Raw genomic sequence first — 13,429 nt, 5'->3', positions numbered from 1 at the left:
GGGGGGGCTTATAATACTGGGTGGGGTGTATAATACTGGGGGGAGTGTATAATACTGGGGGGGCTTATAATACTGGGTGGGGTGTATAATACTGGGGGGAGTGTATAATACTGGGGGGAGTGTATAATACTGAGGGGGCTTATAATACTGGGGGGAGTGTATAATACTGGGGGGGCTTATAATACTGGGTGGGGTGTATAATACTGGGGGGAGTGTATAATACTGGGGGGAGTGTATAATACTGAGGGGGCTTATAATACTGGGGGGAGTGTATAATACTGGGGGAGTGTATAATACTGGGTGGGGTGTATAATACTGGGGGGATTGTATAATACTGGGGGGAGTGTATAATACTGAGGGGGCTTATAATACTGGGGGGAGTGTATAGTACTGGGGGGGCTTATGATAATGGGGTGACTTATAATACTGGGGGGTGTACTAAAGAGCATATAATACTGAGGGGGGCCTATTTATAAGCACACAATACTGTGTGTGGATGCCACTGTGGAGCATATAATCCTGTGGGGGGGGGGACACCTACTGCGGAGCATATAACACTGGGGGGCTACTGTGGTACTGTGGAGAATATAATATTGTGTGGTGGGCCCACTGCAGAGCATATAATACTGTCTGGGGTCCCCTCACTATTTATATCACACAGTATCTGTTTTATAGCAGACGTGATATTAGTACAGGATGTAAGAATATTACACGGTAACTATAAAACAGATCCTGTGCGATGTAAATAGTGAAAATTAATTGTTCAAAGTACCAAATGCCGAGACCTTTACATTTCAGTACAACGTTGTTTGTATTATTGAAAGCTCTGTAAAGCCCCACATGACTGTAATTTTTGGTCAGTAACTGTCCGCAATTGTGGATCCGCATAGTATTAAGTCTATATTGTCGTGTTGGCACTCCGCGAAAATTTTGTGGGTTTTGGGTTGCAGTTTGGGCACTCAGTCTCTAAAAGGTTCACCATCACTGATCTAGAGGGCCAGTGTGTGCATCTAGGGGGCCAGTGTGTACATCTAGGGGGCCAGTGTGTGCATCTAGGGGGCCAGTGTGTACATCTAGGGGGCCAGTGTGTACATCTAGGGGGCCAGTGTGTGCATCTAGGGGGCCAGTGTGTACATCTAGGGGGCCAGTGTGTACATCTAGGGGGCCAGTGTGTACATCTAGGGGGCCAGTGTGTGCATCTAGGGGGCCAGTGTGTGCATCTAGGGGCCAGTGTGTGCATCTAGGGGGCTAGTGTGTACATCTAGGGGGCCAGTGTGTACATCTAGGGGGCCAGTGTGTGCATCTAGGGGGCCAGTGTGTGCATCTAGGGGGCCAGTGTGTACATCTAGGGGGCCAGTGTGTGCATCTAGGGGGCCAGTATGTACATCTAGGGGGCCAGTGTGTTTATCTAGGGGGTTAGTATATACACCTAGGGTGACAGTGTGTGTATCTACGGGGTTAGTATGTACAGCTAGGGGGTTAGTATATACACCTAAGGGGTCAGTGTGTGCATTTAGTGGGTTAGTATGTATATCTACGGTGTCATTTGTGTTTATAGGGGTCAAAATACACACCTAGGGTATCAGTTTGTGCTTCTAGGGGGTCAGTGGGTATACCTAGGTTGCCAGTGTTTACACCTAGAGAGTCAATATGTACACCTAGGGTGTCAGTGTGTGCTTTTAGGGGCTTAGTATGTACACCTAGGGTCTCAATGTGTGAATCTAGGGGGTAGTATGTACACCTAGGAGGTCAATATGTACACCTACAGTATCAGTGTGTGCTTTTAGGGGTCAGTATGTACACTTAGGTTGCCAGTGTTTAAACCAAAGGAGTCAGCATTTGTAACTAGGGGCCAGTTATTACAGTTCACTGATACTTTAAGCTCATATTGTCAGGGTCACATCTGATGACTTTTGGGTCTTATAATGGTGGAATCAGATATAAAGTCATGGAGATCACATTATCATTATTATAATTATTGCTTATTAGAGATGAGCGAACACTAAAATGTTCGAGGTTCGAAATTCGATTCGAACAGCCGCTCACTGTTCGAGTGTTCGAATGGGTTTCGAACCCCATTATAGTCTATGGGGAACATAAACTCGTTAAGGGGGAAACCCAAATTCGTGTCTGGAGGGTCACCAAGTCCACTATGACACCCCAGGAAATGATACCAACACCCTGGAATGACACTGGGACAGCAGGGGAAGCATGTCTGGGGGCATAAAAGTCACTTTATTTTATGGAAATCCCTGTCAGTTTGCGATTTTCGCAAGCTAACTTTTCCCCATAGAAATGCATTGGCCAGTGCTGATTGGCCAGAGTACGGAACTCGACCAATCAGCGCTGGCTCTGCTGGAGGAGGCGGAGTCTAAGATAGCTCCACACCAGTCTCCATTCAGGTCCGACCTTAGACTCCGCCTCCTCCGGCAGAGCCAGCGCTGATTGGCCGAAGGCTGGCCAATGCATTCCTATGCGAATGCAGACTTAGCAGTGCTGAGTCAGTTTTGCTCAACTACACATCTGATGCACACTCGGCACTGCTACATCAGATGTAGCAATCTGATGTAGCAGGGCCGAGGGTGCACTAGAACCCCTGTGCAAACTCAGTTCACGCTAATAGAATGCATTGGCCAGCGCTGATTGGCCAATGCATTCTATTAGCCCGATGAAGTAGAGCTGAATGTGTGTGCTAAGCACACACATTCAGCACTGCTTCATCAAGCCAATACAATGCATTAGCCAGTGCTGATTGGCCAGAGTACGGAATTCGGCCAATCAGCGCTGGCCAATGCATTCTATTAGCCCGATGAAGTAGAGCTGAATGTGTGTGCTAAGCACACACATTCAGCACTGCTTCATCAAGCCAATACAATGCATTAGCCAGTGCTGATTGGCCAGAGTACGGAATTCGGCCAATCAGCGCTGGCTCTGCTGGAGGAGGCGGAGTCTAAGATCGCTCCACACCAGTCTCCATTCAGGTCCGACCTTAGACTCCGCCTCCTCCGGCAGAGCCAGCGCTGATTGGCCGAAGGCTGGCCAATGCATTCCTATGCGAATGCAGACTTAGCAGTGCTGAGTCAGTTTTGCTCAACTACACATCTGATGCACACTCGGCACTGCTACATCAGATGTAGCAATCTGATGTAGCAGAGCCGAGGGTGCACTAGAACCCCTGTGCAAACTCAGTTCACGCTAATAGAATGCATTGGCCAGCGCTGATTGGCCAATGCATTCTATTAGCCCGATGAAGTAGAGCTGAATGTGTGTGCTAAGCACACACATTCAGCACTGCTTCATCAAGCCAATACAATGCATTAGCCAGTGCTGATTGGCCAGAGTACGGAATTCGGCCAATCAGCGCTGGCCAATGCATTCTATTAGCCCGATGAAGTAGAGCTGAATGTGTGTGCTAAGCACACACATTCAGCACTGCTTCATCAAGCCAATACAATGCATTAGCCAGTGCTGATTGGCCAGAGTACGGAATTCGGCCAATCAGCGCTGGCTCTGCTGGAGGAGGCGGAGTCTAAGATCGCTCCACACCAGTCTCCATTCAGGTCCGACCTTAGACTCCGCCTCCTCCGGCAGAGCCAGCGCTGATTGGCCGAAGGCTGGCCAATGCATTCCTATGCGAATGCAGACTTAGCAGTGCTGAGTCAGTTTTGCTCAACTACACATCTGATGCACACTCGGCACTGCTACATCAGATGTAGCAATCTGATGTAGCAGAGCCGAGGGTGCACTAGAACCCCTGTGCAAACTCAGTTCACGCTAATAGAATGCATTGGCCAGCGCTGATTGGCCAATGCATTCTATTAGCCCGATGAAGTAGAGCTGAATGTGTGTGCTTAGCACACACATTCAGCTCTACTTCATCAGGCTAATAGAATACATTGGCCAATCAGCGCTGGCCAATGCATTCTATTAGCTTGATGAAGCAGAGTGTGCACAAGGGTTCAAGCGCACCCTCGGCTCTGATGTAGCAGAGCCGAGGCTGCACAAGGGTTCAAGCGCACCCTCGGCTCTGATGTAGGAGAGCCGAGGGTGCACTTGAACCCTTGTGCAGCCTCGGCTCTGCTACATCAGAGCCGAGGGTGCGCTTGAACCCTTGTGCACACTCTGCTTCATCAAGCTAATAGAATGCATTGGCCAGCGCTGATTGGCCAATGTATTCTATTAGCCTGATGAAGTAGGGCTGAATGTGTGTGCTAAGCACACACATTCAGCTCTACTTCATCGGGCTAATAGAATGCATTGGCCAGCGCTGATTGGCCAGAGTACGGAACTCGACCAATCAGCGCTGGCTCTGCTGGAGGAGGCGGAGTCTAAGATCGCTCCACACCAGTCTCCATTCAGGTCCGACCTTAGACTCCGCCTCCTCCAGCAGAGCCAGCGCTGATTGGCCGAATTCCGTACTCTGGCCAATCAGCACTGGCTAATGCATTGTATTGGCGTGATGAAGCAGTGCTGAATGTGTGTGCTTAGCACACACATTCAGCTCTACTTCATCGGGCTAATAGAATGCATTGGCCAATCAGCGCTGGCCAATGCATTCTATTAGCGTGAACTGAGTTTGCACAGGGGTTCTAGTGCACCCTCGGCTCTGCTACATCAGATTGCTACATCTGATGTAGCAGTGCCGAGTGTGCATCAGATGTGTAGTTGAGCAAAACTGACTCAGCACTGCTAAGTCTGCATTCGCATAGGAATGCATTGGCCAGCCTTCGGCCAATCAGCGCTGGCTCTGCCGGAGGAGGCGGAGTCTAAGGTCGGACCTGAATGGAGACTGGTGTGGAGCGATCTTAGACTCCGCCTCCTCCAGCAGAGCCAGCGCTGATTGGCCGAATTCCGTACTCTGGCCAATCAGCACTGGCTAATGCATTGTATTGGCGTGATGAAGCAGTGCTGAATGTGTGTGCTTAGCACACACATTCAGCTCTACTTCATCGGGCTAATAGAATGTATTGGCCAATCAGCGCTGGCCAATGCATTCTATTAGCGTGAACTGAGTTTGCACAGGGGTTCTAGTGCACCCTCGGCTCTGCTACATCAGATTGCTACATCTGATGTAGCAGTGCCGAGTGTGCATCAGATGTGTAGTTGAGCAAAACTGACTCAGCACTGCTAAGTCTCTGCATTCGCATAGGAATGCATTGGCCAGCCTTCGGCCAATCAGCGCTGGCTCTGCCGGAGGAGGCGGAGTCTAAGGTCGGACCTGAATGGAGACTGGTGTGGAGCGATCTTAGACTCCGCCTCCTCCAGCAGAGCCAGCGCTGATTGGTCGAGTTCCGTACTCTGGCCAATCAGCGCTGGCCAATGCATTCTATTAGCCCGATGAAGTAGAGCTGAATGTGTGTGCTTAGCACACACATTCAGCTCTACTTCATCAGGCTAATAGAATACATTGGCCAATCAGCGCTGGCCAATGCATTCTATTAGCTTGATGAAGCAGAGTGTGCACAAGGGTTCAAGCGCACCCTCGGCTCTGATGTAGCAGAGCTGAGGGTGCACAAGGGTTCAAGTGCACCCTCGGCTCTCCTACATCAGAGCCGAGGGTGCGCTTGAACCCTTGTGCAGCCTCGGCTCTGCTACATCAGAGCCGAGGGTGCGCTTGAACCCTTGTGCACACTCTGCTTCATCAAGCTAATAGAATGCATTGGCCAGCACTGATTGGCCAGAGTACGGAATTCGGCCAATCAGCGCTGGCCAATGCATCCCTATGGGAAAAAGTTTATCTCACAAAAATCACAATTACACACCCGATAGAGCCCCAAAAAGTTATTTTTAATAACATTCCCCCCTAAATAAAGGTTATCCCTAGCTATCCCTGCCTGTACAGCTATCCCTGTCTCATAGTCACAAAGTTCACATTCTCATATGACCCGGATTTGAAATCCACTATTCGTCTAAAATGGAGGTCACCTGATTTCGGCAGCCAATGACTTTTTCCAATTTTTTTCAATGCCCCCAGTGTCGTAGTTCCTGTCCCACCTCCCCTGCGCTGTTATTGGTGCAAAAAAGGCGCCAGGGAAGGTGGGAGGGGAATCGAATTTTGGCGCACTTTACCACGTGGTGTTCGATTCGATTCGAACATGGCGAACACCCTGATATCCGATCGAACATGTGTTCGATAGAACACTGTTCGCTCATCTCTATTGCTTATTATTACTTAATTATAAGAACCTATTTATTGCTAGTTCACCTGTGATTTCTCGGCACTATGATATATAAAGAGGGTTTACATACTTTATTGTACATAACACATCATACAACGATGACCCTCGACATAAGGGCTTACAGTCTCCAAGGGGGATGGAGACAGTCCTTGAGGGTAGAAGATGTTCCCATAGTATTGTTACTGTCAGGAATAGATTGTAAATGTAGTATTTGTGGCCCCATGATATAAATGGGTTCAAGAGGCAGAAGATGTGGACAACATACATAGGTATGTAAGGAGACAGTTTGGGTAAAGGTCCTTCAATCATGACACAAATGGGCTACTTTTGTAAGGCCTCATGCATACAAATGTATTTTGTAGTATATGTACTATACATTTGTTTAACCTGTGGGACTGAGGACTGAGCTACTGGTTTTGTCTTCTTCATAATCCATCAGTTGTCACCATGACATCAGGAAAACTGGATGTAGCAGTGACCTCTCGAGCAGCAGAAGACAATGCTCTATGGCTACTCAATCACCTGAGGTCCCAAACCTACCGAGGTCTATTGGGCAAAGTCACCTACCTGCCTATAAGCAACAGAAACCAATCAGAATGGAGATCTGAGATGCAGAAACATTCCTTCTCCATCCTCTACCACAGCAAACATCAGGGGAGGATAAACCTCACAGACGTCACAGACTCCTTGTATGACCATGAGCTTCAAGAACTTTCCGCGACGTTAGGTAAAGTGAAATTCCGGGATTGGAGGGTTATGATTTTATTGACTTTTTGCTTCATTGTGATTGTCTGAAACCGGCCACTATCATGAGATATTAGTAGCCCAGATGGGTTCTACCAACAGTCTTATCTATGAGGACAACCCAACTTTACCCATCTGTTCCTTTGTTTCCTGTGATATAAGTGGCCCCAGAGGTTTTTCCAGCGTTTACAAGTCTCCATTACTATATAACATTGTAATATGGGCCCTTCTTCTCCAAATATGAGATGGTTGTGTTCAAGAAATTCATTTCTCATCTCAGTCTTACTTAAAGACCAAGGTTCTTTTCACGAATACTTTAATGTGGAGCAAGAGTAGCAATCACGCCTGAGGCCTGAAGAGGTCCAATGGTCCATAGCAAGACACAATCCGTAGAGTTGCATTACCATCCTGGTCAAAAACCAAAGGAGACCTCATGGAACAAAAAGATCATCAGTGATATGACACAGCCTTTTACAATATATCTACTTTTTGCTTTGATCAGTCAGTCTCCAGGTCAGCATCTTAAAAACATTTGCGCATTTCCCACATCAGCCCCAAGTCATTAGGTATTGCCCAGTTCTTCACTCTGAACATAAAGATAATGGTGCTATATTTTCTTTTCTAAGGCCGAGACAATGTTATAGTAGTTGTGGGTGACTTACTCAAGAGTGATGAGAAGGAAAACGAGCGGATTCTCACGAGCCAGCCCAGCATCTCCAGATGGGCCTCACAACTTATACTATTTGCTGAGGATGAGAAGAACCCGATTCCTGCACAAAAACAGCAAGTCCTTCTCCAGACCTTCAAGACAGGTAACAGATAATAGGTGATAGGACATTTGTGGCTAATGATGGGAACAGGAGTGCACAGAACTATAATAATATGGTTAATACCATTCTTCTGGATGATACAAGTCATCATGTTCCTGTCTCTTTTCTGTCTCTTTCTCTTCCAGTGCACAAGAAAAATCAACAGCATTACAATATACTGGTAGGTAACATGTATACAGCAAGGAGATAAATCCGTACATGGGAAATGGACCCACAGCTACAGATACCCAGCTAAAAGCTAGACCAGAGCTGAACCCTTCTGTGGGTTTTACATTATGGATTTATCCATTGGAATCTCGTAGTAACAGGTGGCCATTATAATAGCTGACCTCTATACAAGTTTTATATCAAACCTTAGGGGCCCTATAGCTAAGGACCCACCGATGCCATGTCAGTGCTGACCTTCATCAGACAACTGGCCATGCATTATATCAGTATCTACTTCCATGACTCCATTTATCTGAGATATAGCATTTTCCCCAAACCAAGCAGTTAGAATGATTTACATATTTATCATAAGATTTCTCTATAACTTCCTTATGAGCAACAGACACGAGATCTCAACATCCACTAATATGTCACATATAGGATAATGTACAACTTGTCCCTGGACTGTGCCCAGCTCTAAAATGTGATAAACCAGTATAAGGAACAGCAGATGTTGTAGATAATCTGTACTGTATGTAAAGCATTCTAGAAGATGTGACCCCAGGAAGGCAATTAAATCGACCATAATCCATTAGATTAAGTTCCATCAATGTGCTGAGGATTCCAACAGATGTCTCCAAAAGAAGAATAGGATGATTGTTTTGTAGGGTTCTTTGTCACCAATACTGGTTGTTCTAGAAGTTTTTTTTTATTTTGAAATGTAGATTGTGAGCCCATATACAGATCACAATGTACATTTATTTTAATTCCTATCAGTATGTCTTTGTAGAATGGGAGGAAATCTACGCACACACGGGGAGAACATGGTGTTTTTCCTGGTGGGATTTGAACCCAGGACTCCAGCACTGCAAGGTTGCAGTGCCAACCACTGAGCCACCATGTTGCCCCTGGTTATTCTAGAAGTTTGTGCTCATAAAGGAGTGGGGGAGGAATCTCATTGTTCTAAATCTTCTAATGTGATGACATCCCCACAATTAGTGCATAGAGTCCGCAAATCCTCTACTGATGGTCTATTGGTATTATGGTTCACAATCTCTTCATGTGATGACATCACATCAAGGAGTGCATAGATCCAGCAGATCCTGTCCTGATGGTGTGTAGATCTCATGGTTCTAAATCTCCTAATCTAGTGACATCACGACAGATAGTGCATAGAGCCAGCAATTCTACTGATGGTGTGTAGTTCTCATGGTTCTGAATCTCGTCTGAAGACATCCCAACAATGAGTATATGGAGTCAGAATATCCTCTACCTATGGTTTATAACTGAGTGTTTTATTTGCTTGTAACAGAAGGTCGTGCTTGGGACAGTTGGATGCTTAGCCACATTGCTACTGGCCAGAAGATTCTACAGGAAGAAGAGGACCTTCTAGAAATCCTACACAGCACGTCGTAGGGCCGCCTTTACAGAATGTAAAATCAAAATTAAAATTTGTTATGTTTTTTTTTTTCTCATCCAGTCTGTACTAATCTGAAAACTCTCTGTTTCTTCATTACATTTCAACTAGACACAAAGCCCCAAATTTGTCTCCCAAATAACAAGCCTGTCATACTTACATATCATCAAAAGGGGCTCATTTTCTTTAAAAAAAAAAACAACAAACCACTGATTTTTGCAATATAAACACCATGTGTGTCTAACAAATCACAGGCAAGCACCTTTCTCCAATCAAAGGGTAATTTTGGAGTGAGGGTCAGCTAGACAGTAGATAGATTGGTTCCTAGAAGCCCTGACAGTGTCCTACACTATGTTCTAAGGCAATATAAGTTGTGGCTTGTACTGAACTTGATTGACCCAAAACTAAACAAATCATGAGGGATTCACCCATCTCTAGACATGACCGGCATAAAGAGTCATACAACAGAACTTGAGCTGCAGATACTTAGGTACTATAATAAATACTGTAATAAAAACATTTGACTTCTTACAATCTCACGTATCGCATGTTGGGTTTGTAAATTGTAACAATATTCTAGAACTGTTCTGAGGCCACTTCATGGCACCAGAGGTTTTTTTTTTATACAGGTCAAGGAATTTCTAATTGTCTAATAATATGCAATTGGGGAGGGGATATCTGACCTTTTAATATACATATCAGCTGGCAGTAACTAGGAATGGCGGGGCCCCGTGGCAAACTTTTGACATGGGGCCCCACCCCGACCGACACTGAAGACCTCGACCAACTGACCTCTAAAGCCCTTCCCCGCGTGCATTTCTGCGCACACTATAATACCCCATATTGGCCCCTGCACACAGTATTATGTCCCCATAGTGGCCCCAGTACACAGTATTATGTCCCCATAGTGGCCCCAGTACACAGTATTATGTCCCCATAGTGGCCCCAGTACACAGTATTATGTCCCATACTGGCCCCAGTACACAGTATTACTGGCACCAGTACACAGTATTATGTCCCCATATTGGCCCCTGTGTAAGCCGTGTACCGAGGTGGGCTCCCCAGGATACAGCGAAGTCACGAACAAAGGAAGTGAGTCCAATTCAATTTAACCAAGATAGGACTTTACTTAGTTTAGATAACCTCTTTTGTCCAAAAGAAGACTCCCAGGTATTACATTTACACAGCCTAGAGGCTGGGACCCTGGTGTTATACAGCACGGTGCCCACTAGTGTGGCCTTCAATATACTCCAAGCTTTTACCTACCTGCAGGCTGCGCCTATGCAGCTGCCTGTTACCTGTTATTACCCTATTACACAGGAACAATTCAGTGTGTGTGACACAGGCATCCGGCGGTGTAACACCAGGGTTTACAATCTTATCACAATACTACTAAATTCCCCCCAAACCAAGTACAACTAAGCAAGTATAATGGTTAGTTAGCTTGCAAGCCAAACAGTGTAAAGTTAAACTAAATGTTGCTCCCAGACTTCCTTACAAGTCCCTCTCTGGGAGATATAACTCTGTAGAAATCCTCTGTGACTTAGTCCTTTTACCAGACAGGTAGATAGTTCACCAGTATTGCAGCCTGGGGTGATGATTATACCTAACTAACTAACTACAGGCTTTTTACTCAGTCCCAGCAATATGGTGCAAAACTTGCAGTGTGGTGCGTGCACGCTTACTTCTGTTGGGTACCTTTTAGTCTCTGTTAGCATCAGGGTGAAGAGGAGCTCCTCGGACAGCATGCGGTCTCACTGACAGTCTCACTTCTCAGCCAAGTCTCTGACAGTAATCTTCTCCTTAGGATGGTGTCTGGACAGACTTTGAAAGTCTCAAATCCTCAGCTATTCTTGCTATGGCTTCTCCCTCCAAGGACCCTCTCTGCACAGAGATGTCTCCACAGCTCTCTCTTCTCCTCTAGAGTCCAGCACACTCTGACTCAAAATGGCTCCTAGAACCTTCCTACAACGATCAGGGTCTCCACATCAATCTTCCAGGGGCATGCAGCCTTTTTCCTTTTACTTGTTATCTCGCAACAGCGACCTCTTGTGGTCAAACAACAAAATGTCAGGTTATGAAAACACCAACTCAATTACACATTGCACATTCACTACACAGGGGCTGTTTCACCCTCTTACACCTGCACACAATATTATGTCCCCATAGTGGCCCCTGCACACAATATTATGTTCCCATAGTGGCCCCAGTACACAGTATTATGTCCCCATAGTGGCCCCAGTACACAGTATTATGTCCCCATAGTGGCCCCAGTACACAGTATTATGTCCCCATACTGGCCCCAGTACACAGTAGTATGTCCCCATAGTGGCCTCAGTACACAGTATTATGTCCCATACTGGCCCCAGTACACAGTATTACTGGCACCAGTACACAGTATTATGTCCCCATATTGGCTCCTGTACACAGTATTGTGGCCCCAGTACACAGTATTATGTCCCCAAACTGGCCCCAGTACACACTATTATGTCCCCATACTGGCCCCTGCACACAGTATTATGTCCCATTGTGGAAACACATGAACAATTAGTATACTCTGGGGTCTTTTCAGACCCCAGAATATAATAATCGGAGACCCAGAGAGATACAAACATAACAAACTACTGCTACTTACCTATCTCCCAACTCACCTGCATTCTACATTGCTGTCGGCCATCTTCCGGGACGTCATGTGACCAGGGCCCTGCGTCGCAGGTCATATGATGTCACACACAGTTTTTTTATGTTATGTTAACTCTCCCGGGCCTCCAATCGTTATACTAAATCTCGTATAATTATATAATTATACTAATATCGTATAATAGTGCTTGCGCGCTGTCACTTACCGATCCCGGCCCCTGCCAGGATCGGTAAGTATATAGGGCCTGATACCGGTAACGGCCTATTAAAAAAAAAAAACGCAGCGGTTGCGGCTGTCGCTGGGCCCCTAATGTCCCGGGCCCTGTGGCAGCTGCTACCATGGTAGTTACGCCACTGTCAGCTGGTATTGAACAGAATAAGGACCTCATGTCAAACACCAGAAGAGAAGAACTGGCAGAGAAGAAGGATGAGAAGATATGGGGACCTGTCTGGTATTTTCCTACAATTATTTGGATCTGTAGGATCATCACATCTTGATTATATACATTATATATTCATTCAGGAGTGCAGCTATAGGGGATGTAGATACTATTGTACATTGCAAGAGGTATGTAAAAGCCCCATGACAAATTTTGTACTGGGACCCAGGAGCTTCAAGTTCCACTTCTGTTTTCAAAGGTGTTCTCTTTCATCAGCTTCTGGCCTTATGGGTGATCTCATGGGCCCTGATGAACAGCTAAGGTCCGTGATTGGGCCGCAGTGTTGACGTTGGGTGTACTGGCATAATGACGTTTTCATCAAAATGGTATGACTCAAGAAGGGACATTTACACACATCTGGTGGCAGTGCTCCGTCATACAACCTTTCTGGAAGGTTGTACAAGAAACAATCCAACAAATTACGGTTCTTTGTTTTAATGCCCAAAATACTCTTTCTTTTGTTGCCCTCATCTCAGTACAAACCCTTCCAAAGAAAATCTGATCTCACATCTTGCTGCAGCTAAAATGCTCATCCTGCAATTCTGGCTACTAACTGACGTCTCCGCCAAGTAATTATGGCTTACTAAAGTTTCTCAAATTGCCTGTTCTGAAGACCTCTAGTTGGCAAAACAGATCCCACCACAAATCCCAGAAAATATGATCACCTTGGCTTGACTGTACTTCTTAGACCAGTCAACCCTTCTTCTTTCCTCTCTTTCTTACCCCTCGTTCACATCTGAGTTTGGGAATCCGATTGAAGGGTCTGTATGGGGACGCCCCGAACGAACTACCGAATGCATTTGCAAGCGCTGTGCAGTAAAAGCACACGGACCCATACACTATATAATGGGGTCCGTGTGCTTGCCGCGAGATCTCCGCACGAGTCATGCGGACACAAAAATAGATTGTGAATTACTTTCCTGTCTGCATGTTCCCTACGGAGATCTCGCAGCAAGCACATGGACCCCATTATAGTCTATGGATATCTGTGCGCTTTCACTGGCACACTGCTAGACAGTACGTTTGGTAATC

The sequence above is a fragment of the Leptodactylus fuscus genome, chromosome 8 (assembly GCF_031893055.1).
Source record: "Leptodactylus fuscus isolate aLepFus1 chromosome 8, aLepFus1.hap2, whole genome shotgun sequence".
NCBI classification, from domain to species: domain Eukaryota; kingdom Metazoa; phylum Chordata; class Amphibia; order Anura; family Leptodactylidae; genus Leptodactylus; species Leptodactylus fuscus.
Note: the sequence above shows the minus strand (reverse complement) of the source record.